Consider the following 9518-nt stretch of genomic DNA (forward strand, 5'->3'; position numbering starts at 1 on the left):
CACTGTACTAAATGCCACTGAACACTCTCTGCCACTCTACACCACTGCGCTTTATGACACTCTAGTCTACACCATTGCACTCTATGCCACTGAACTCTACTCTGCACTCTATGCCACTGCACTCTACAGCTGTATATTTTACTCTGCACCCCTCTACGCTACTCTACTCTGCACCACTTTATGCCACTGTACTCTGTGCCACTCTACTCTGCACCACTCCACTCTTCACCACTCCACTCTACTTTGCAACACTCTAATCTATGCCACTGCATTCTACGATGCTGCATTGTATGCCACTGAATTCTATGGTGCTGCACTCTATGCCACTGCACTCGATGCCCCTATACTACGCAACCTTCTACAACAATGCACCCTACACCAGTCTACTCTACTCTATGCCATGCCACTGCATGCAACTCAACTCTATGCCAGTCCAATACACAACACTCTCTGTTGCCCCACTCTACAACACTCTACTTCACTCTTCGCCATTCAATCTACTGCACTCCACACCACAAACTTTTAGCCATTCTGAACAGCAGCCACACTGGTGTACAACATGGCTAAAACACATTGGCAAAGCCAGTAAGTAGCTCTTGCAAAGGTGAGACCTTTTTGCTTTGCCACTGCTTGTTCTCAGTAGGAAATGTAAAGCTCATGGAATGGCTGCTTTCTGATTATATATGTTTATAGACAAAGACAAATTGTGATTTGTCGTAATTCCAAACAGAAAAATCTATTTTTGGAACTATCATTTTATTTAAGTTTAAGTTTATATTTACAAACACCAAGTCGATGTAAATGAAAACCATATTCCACAGCATATACAGTACATTGTTGGCAGAGAATGAGAAAATTTTTTCCTGGGAAGAGGGAACAGGGTTGTTCCCATTTCTTGAGCAGCTTAGAGTTACACCAGGTGAGCTGTACCATCTAGCTTCACCCGCTATCCGATGATTCCTGAAATGTTGTTCTGACTTTTACGAACAATCAGCCAAGCCTGTGCTTTTGCTGATCCATGGCACTCAACTGTGTGCTCTGGGCACCAAAACACTGGCAAGAGCCCAGTATTTAAGAATCTGTAGATTGTGTACATCTACTGCTATGGGACACTACTTTGTCCCTAATCTTTGGACTTCAGACATGTGGCTTTAGTATCATAATCCTACCACTAAGGTTACTGAGTCTATTCATAAAGTAGTGCCTTTGTATACCTGAGTGGGTCCCATAAGCCTTCTTCTGAGGATAACAAGAATTTCCCTAAGGTAGCAACTTTTTACATCTGTGTTAGATCTCATACCTCAACTGCTGTGGGTAACAAACATATCGCTAAGTTATTGAGTTTGACACATGGGCTAAGTTTCTTATATGGAACAGAATGTAGTCTGCTTTGATCCTAGGGGGGTGACACTGACTTCCCGGTGGGCTCATCTTGACCTACAACTGCTCTATCCTGTGTACTGCAGCATCACCTAAGAGAGTAACACAGAAAATTCCACAATATAGAATGAAACACGAGATGCTGCCTCAAGCACTGTGCACACCGAGCTAACATCTATATTGCATTATCTAAAGACCCCCAAGACTGCCTGCAGCTAGCAGGATAAGGATCAATCATATCATACAGCCCTCTCGCTTTCTAACAGACCGAAACAGTCCCCTCTCGCCTGGCTACCACCCAATATTATCTACCTCGGGCTTTCACATACTCCTCTCCTAAAGCCCAATCGATCATTTCTAATCAAACATTTTTTCTATTTAACCATCCTCATACTGCTCAATTGCTCAAACCTCTTTCAATCTTATTGCTTCTAACCTTCCCACATGTACCGCTTCTGTAGCTATTGTTTCTATAACACACTATAAACAAACCCTGCACCAACAATTCAGCACCTCCTCCCAACTCCAAAAAGACATAGACTGCAACATGTAAACAGTATCCTGCCTTCACCTCTTACCACACTGAACAATCCCATGCTTATTTTCACACACATCCCACCTCTAGCCACTCACAATTGTCCATAATAGATTCCCACCACACCTCGACCCTGCCTTTAACTAACAGATCCCCTTCCTAATATCACTGCCAAGTCTTCTCACAAGCCTAACCCAGTAGAATCTTTATTTTACCTTCTGGATAATCCTGAAGGTGTAGATTCAACATCACCCTTTAAGGCTCCGTTACAAAGCTCAACAGAATATAGACTAAAAGCAACAAAGTACTATGGTTTAACTAACAGTTCACTCAAAAAGGATGGCATAGTTAAATCCTCCAACAGTCAAGAGCCACATCAGCTCAAAATAGAGACAGCTACACAGCTACACAGAAGCCAGGTGAGCCTTAGAAACTCTCAGAGGAAAGTCCTGAGGATTAATAAAAATATTCTGTGGAATACTCTAGTCTCTTTCAGGTCAATGATGTACCTGAACTATCTTTAACTCCTTTCTTGAGGCAATGAGTTGCTAACCTAACACCCTTGTCTTACTGCCAAAAGGGCCTCCTAAGCCATTGGCTCTACCCTGAGAGCAGTTTTCACAAATCTTTAAATAGAATTATTGGCAGGGTCATCTGCTAGAAGACTAATGCTAATTAGGCCTCTGGAGATTCAGGCAGCCAAAGGCAAACTTTGTAAACTTTTTCTTAAATATTGACTAAATATCCAACTTGCTCACAGAATTGTATTTGTTATAAACATTAAAAATAGTGCTTGAAGTAGTCCGATAGCCTGTACCAAAAAAAAGATATCAAAGTTATAATTTCAATTGCAACTTCAGTTTTTCCCATAGGACAGCTACAGCCCTTCACAGTGAAAATAGCTTTCGTGGGCTAGTCACTGTGGGTATATGCCAATATTATATTCTTGTATGTACCACTTTTAAATACTAGGAATGCTACCCTGTGGGCTACAAGGCTTAGATGGGGTGACTAATGTAGTGTTTAAAAATGGAGTTCTTTCCTGTCAAAAAGGGTTATTTTCACAGATGTGCATGCAGTTTTAAAAGCTACTAGGGTCAAACTGGACAGGTAGCCACATTTTCTTTGTCCAGCACAACATGTGGTGCAATCCACATGTGATATTTACCTATTCCATGCCATTGGTGTATTTTCCTATACCGTATATTATGGCCTTACTGGATCGTTATATCGGCCAATTAAGAGTTAGCCAATTCTACCATGTTTTAAGGGTTTGAGCACTGGACAGCAGTACCCCTGTGTGCTGAGTTAAAAAAGTAGCAATAACAGACTGCAAAAATGGCTTTGACCATGCAAAAAGAGGCACTTTCTCACAGCAATTAGTTACCAAACTCGTGCTTATGGCTGCAGAAATATCCTAGTAATGGATTGTGTTACAAAATTTTATTATTCCTGTCTTCTTGATACCTATTGCTATGCCGTAATTTCCCTCATTCCACCAGTTATCTCAACGTTGTAATATTCTCAACTAGGCCATGATACTCATAGACCTGCCTCACTTTTCACAATCACACGCTACAGCATCACGTGAACTGAAAATCTATTGCCTTGACCATAATGCATAGTTGACACCTCTTCCTACTCATCTGCAAGATAATCTCCTGCCTTTCCATTCCATTCAGCCAAGTCCTGGTTGATGTCCTAGTACTCAGAAAAGTGCACTTTCCTAACACCACCCTCCTTTATCTCCCTTACTATGACTTTCAACTCCTAGAAAATATCAATAAGCTTCCGCAGATCCCTATCTCTCTGATAATTATCAAGCTGCCTCACACAACAGAAAACAGGCCTCTGGAGATTCAGGCAGCCAAAGGCAAACTTTGTAAACTTTTTCTTAAATATTGACTAAATATCCAACTTGCTCACAGAATTGTATTATTGCTTCTAACCTTCCCACATGTACCGCTTCTGTAGCTATTGTTTCTATAACACACTATAAACAAACCCTGCACCAACAATTCAGCACGTCCTCCCAACTCCAAAAAGACATAGACTGCAACATGTAAACAGTATCCTGCCTTCACCTCTTACCACACTGAACAATCCCATGCTTATTTTAACACACATCCCACCTCTAGCCACTCACAATTGTCCATTTATTTATATATATATATATATATATATATATATATATATATATATATATATATATATTTATATATATAAAACCAATTGCAGGTTCTTGCACTGCTTTTCAAATCTTTCTGTGCTTTTGCATCTTCCCACCCTCTTCATCTCCTTCAACACCCCTATTTCCCTTGCAGTCATGTGGCATCACCAATTTACAGCTCCCAAGTCCCCTACACCCTGTGAGGCCTGCCACCAATCTGGGCACTTTTTGGTCATGGTGCGATACTAAACAATGGCATACAAATACAGCAAGTTTGAAGACTTTTTCACCCCTTAACTGCTGAGGGTTCCTCCCACCCATTATTTGGGGCAGTTTGCGCAAAATGTGTGTGTTTTTTGTCAACATCCTAGGGATTCTCCTGGCGGGGACCGAGAAATTAGGTAAAATATAGATGGATTTTGGGAAAAATAGGGAACATTTGTTCTGCAAAAAAGTGTCTGTTTATTTCCTAAAAGAGGCATAAATAAAAGGTTTGTGGTGCTAAAGTCATCCTATTCCCTGCCTTCAGGAACATGTGGAGCTGAATCAAAACAAATTAATTTATTGCCACAGTTTGCCATTTTTCAAAGAGGTAGTCCATTTTTCCATTTTTTTGTGCTTTCAACTTACTTCCAATTTGTGGTGGAAACCAGTGAGAAACCCATGGGTGATCCGGAAAAGCTATAGATTTTTGAAAAGTAGACAAATGTCTGAATTCAGTAGGGGGTCATATGTATAGATCCTTAAGGGTTTTCTGAAAGAAACTAACTGTTAAGATAAAGAAATATTGAAAATGAGTAGGAAAAAATTGCCATTTGTGATGATGTTTTCATTTATAGCTTTTTGTCACAATGGCTGATTTACAATAGCAATGTAACATTAAGTCTACTAGAACCTTCTGGTTGTAGGGGTACAAATGGTTTGTAGGTTATCCTGTGGCCGAAGTGCTCAGAGCCACCAACTGAGCTTCACCTTACAATGGTTTTTCAGTCTCTATAGAGTATAGCCCAATTCATATGGTGAAATATGTAAAAAGGGTACCAAGGAAACCTGTGTATTTCTGAAATAAGCACCAGATATGGAGTTTTGGAGCCATGGTTATTTGTATATCTCTAAATTTGTTGGTACTCATACTAGCATGTGATTCAGAGGGCATTTTCCAAAACATCTTCTTTCTTACACAAATACAACAAAATCTAGTTGTAACGGATCAAACCAAGGTCTGATCAGTTTGTGAATCCCTGTAGATTCTGTCAGATCGCATCACATAAATGCAAAGAAAATCTGAAATTTTAGGCAAGGTTTGAGGTTTGCATTGGCATTGTGGGTAAAAAAAATGTCATGGGGTCCACGCAAAGCACACCAGCCTGGAGTTCCCCAAGTAGCTAGTTTGTAGAACTATATGGGTTTAGTAGGTTTCTCCAGTGGGATGATATTGGAGATTTAGCCAGACTTTCAATGCCCCTATGTAAAACACCTCCCAAAAGAATCACATGTCCTCTCGCTTGCCATTGGGATGGGATGCTTTAGTCTGCCGGGGAGCAGAAATACTATTGAGGCTTTAGGGTAGAGAATGGGACCTGACCCTCCCAATTATTTTATATAAAAATAAATAGTCCTGTCCTCGTGGGCTTTCTGACCGCCCCTTCCCGGGGTCAAATTGTGGGCAAACTCCCTTTCTGCTCTAGAGGGAGACCAAAACACTCTTTTTTTCCCTTTGGGGTGGGAGTATGGTCTAAGGTAAGAGTTTTATGCCTGCACCCCTTTCTTTTGCCCCAAATGTAAAATCCCTTACGTTTAGTGGGCTTTCCACTCCCACAGGGGACAGATTTTAGACATCCTCCCTATTGAGACAAGCCTCCTATCTGCCCCCAGGGGGGCAGAAAGACACCATTGTCCCTACTGGGACAAGGTATGGCTTGATGCCATGGTAGGCTGCCATATCATTTTGTTTGGTTAGCTCCATTTTGAAATCCCTGTTGTCTAGTGGGTTGTCTGTTCCCTGGGAGACTGAGATATGGCCCCTGAGCACTGATACGGTGAAAGTAAAAAGGTCCAATAAGCTTGTTTTACTTCGACTTTGCTGTAATGACGTCAGCACTGATCACCGTTACAGTAAAAAAAAAAAGCCTCGGGCTTCTTGGAAAGCTTTTCCCAAGGAGCCCAAGGTAAAAATGAAGTAATCTCCCTGGGGTACAGCATCAGAGGGCCTTTATACACCTCCCTAGTGTCTGCCAATAGCAGACTTAAGAGGTTAAACGGCCTGCGGCCACACTTAAGAGATTAAAGGACAATAGCTACAACCTCAGGTCACATGGCTTTCGTACTTTATTTTCCCAAATTCTAAGATGAAAATTACTTCAGATTCTAAACTTTGTCTTTTGATCTTCTCCTTTATGAGTTCCTACTACAATTCACATAGCTATCCACCTTGCAGGAGATTCATAAAAATCCCCAGTTATTTATGAAGATTCCAGAAATCATCATGGATCTTCACTTGTATTCCTCCTCCACAAGAGGACTGCCATAGGAATCTGTGTGCATAGATGTGCATTATCACATGTTATTTTGTAAACTTTTTTTCATATCTGAAAAAATATTTTTGCAGGTCCACATGCCCATAACATTTGGATGTTTCATGGCTTTGTTTACTCTTGCCTTTGCTGGAATAGCTTTATGTTTGTGGGTTTGAGTGCCCATGCAAAATACGTGTGGACACTCACATAGTTCTGATTTTTATTTTAGGTATTCTTTCAATTTTCTATAGCCACCCGCAATACTCACCTAACCACTTATTGTCCATCTCCTATTTATCAATGAACTATTGCAGAAAATGCAACATACTTGCAGATTCTTTCCTGCAAAAAGGAAAATTTTCAGTCTGTCTCATTCTCAGAATTCAAATAAGCACTTTCTGACCAATAGTTAAATTTGTTGTCCACCTGATGTATGTATTCAAATGCACCAAAGGTTTTGAGAATAAGTCCCGAAAATATTTTATTTGTCAAAATGCTAATATTTAACAATTTACTTTTTTTTTACAGAAAAACACTCCACCTATTACAAGACGGCAGTGCCCCCCTGCTATGATACCCAGCACCTTTGGTAGATGGCAAACGATTAAGCTCACATTTTATTCAGTTTTCAACATAAAACTAGTATCCAAAACAACTTTATTGTAACCCTGAGAGACTAGCACACTAAAACCTCTGAAATGGCACTTGCAGAGGGAAAATGGATTTTAGGAGGAGTAGAGTAAGAAAAAGGGAAGATAAGAGAGAAAAGAAACAGAAAGAAAGGAGGGTGTATGCAGAACACTTGTGGGTAGAAATACATTTGACACAACACCACTTTCCTAAAAGGCCACGCCTGTATGTGAATCAAGTGGTGCCCCAATCCAAAAAAGTAACCATCATCTTGCTCATCAGACAAGGAATGCTATATTGATGTTCTGTTTCTAACTCTAGCGAGGAATGTCTGCTCACCCTCAATGTTTGAAAAATCATAATATTTAACTATTTACTTTGCCAGATTCCAAAAAGTAGACATCCAGAGCTGTACATTCCTTGCACAGTTCTAGAAATTCTCCCCTTTTGTATCATTATTATTATTATGAATAAGACGTTTTATGTAACGCTCAGCTACCCCATTGGGTTTCCCGGCACTAAAACGGCAGGTCAGGTATATTCAAGTCTTGCTAGCTCAGAACAGCCAAGTCTCCAGCTGTTTTCAAAAGATCATCAGCGAGGGATAACTTCTTAGAGACTTTGGGAGGGCATTCCACAGCTTGGAGCCCTGAAACGCAAAAGACCGGCCTCCCATATGTGTGCATTTGCCTGTGGGGACAAAGCACAAAAACGTTCACTGGAATGGAGGGAACGGGATTGTTTGTAAGCTCTAACGAATTCATGCAGATATTGTGTGCCAGCCCCTGATCTTGCTCTGTGCACACAGCACAAGGTTTTAAAGTGAATTCTCTTTTCCACTTTAAGCCATTCGAGTTCCTATAGAAGATAACAGGCCAAGACACTTTTTTGGAGTCTAAAGAGCATCCTAGCCGTCGAGTTCTGCGGCACTTGCAACCATTTGATGGAGTCTTTATCCGCTCCCAGATAGAGTACGTTGCCGTAGTCCAGTTTGGACAAAACAAGTGCCTGAACCACCGTCCTTTGAGCTGGGAATGCGAGTGGCCAGATGATTTTCCGCAGCCATTTTTAGGACGGCAAAGCATGTGGCAGTCACCTCCGCCACCCAGGGTATCATTGACACTTGTCGTCCAACTGGAAGCCAAGATTCTTAAACTTGAGGACTGATTCCGGGAGAGGGCCCAGGATTTCTGGCCAACGTTGTGGACCCCAAAGGGATGGATTCTTTCCCAACACCAGTACCTCTGTCTTATCTCAGTTGAGCTTGAGTACATAGGTATTCATCCACTCTGCGACCATGCCCAAACAGGAATTTAAGGCCTCAGAGTTGTGGTGCTGTGCAGATGACAGGGAAAAGATGATTTGCGTGTCATCTGAGTATGAAAATAAGGTAAGGCCACAACTTTCCACCAAGTCAACCAATGGGCACACATATATGTTAAATAGTGCTAGACTTTGGGAAGATCCTTGAGAACACCTGGAGTCAGGATGTGCCGATTGGAGGAGGCATTGGCTGAGATCACCTGAAAAGACCGGTCCTTTAAAAATAATGTCATTCAAGAAAGAGCAATTTTCTTGAGGACCTAAATTGACCAGCCTCTCTAGGAGAGTAACCTGACACACAGTCTCAAAGGCTGCAGTGACATCAAGTAGTACCAGTGCAGCCATCTCACCCCCATCCTAGAGCCTAGATGTTCTGTGACTCTAGAATGGTGCGGATACGGTAATGTGTCCTGTCCTACACCCTGATTTAGAAGGGAAAGGAAGTTCTCGGAATCCATAAAACTGGAAAGTTGTCTGTTGACATGTTTCTCCATTATTTCAGCCATGATGGGAATCATAGAAACTGGTCTATGATTAGACCAATTGTCAGAGTCTAGATTGGCTTTCTTCAAAAGGTGCCAGACCGTGGCATTTTTCCATGCCTGTGGAATCTGCCCCTGTGTTAGAGACAAATTAAGTAGTCACACTAGAGACTGCAGAATGTCCGAATCTAGAGCACTCAACTTGGCAGCAGGTGAGCCAGATTGTATTGCTGTCAGTAATTATTTTTGTTTAAATTAGTTTTTATTATTATTATGACTTTTTTAACGTTACATGACAGCCAATATGCATAGTATATATCTCCATTTGCATAATATAATTGCACAAGTCAATGCATTTATGGTGTTTTACAGCTTTACCATTGGCGTTCTGTTGCAAGTCCCGCATGCGATGAATTGGCATAATGTCTTGATGTTTGAATGGAAAAAGAAAGGGTTAGAACAGAAAAACTCAACTGCGATCA

This window comes from Lissotriton helveticus, chromosome 6, assembly GCF_964261635.1.
Source record: "Lissotriton helveticus chromosome 6, aLisHel1.1, whole genome shotgun sequence".
NCBI lineage: Eukaryota > Metazoa > Chordata > Amphibia > Caudata > Salamandridae > Lissotriton > Lissotriton helveticus.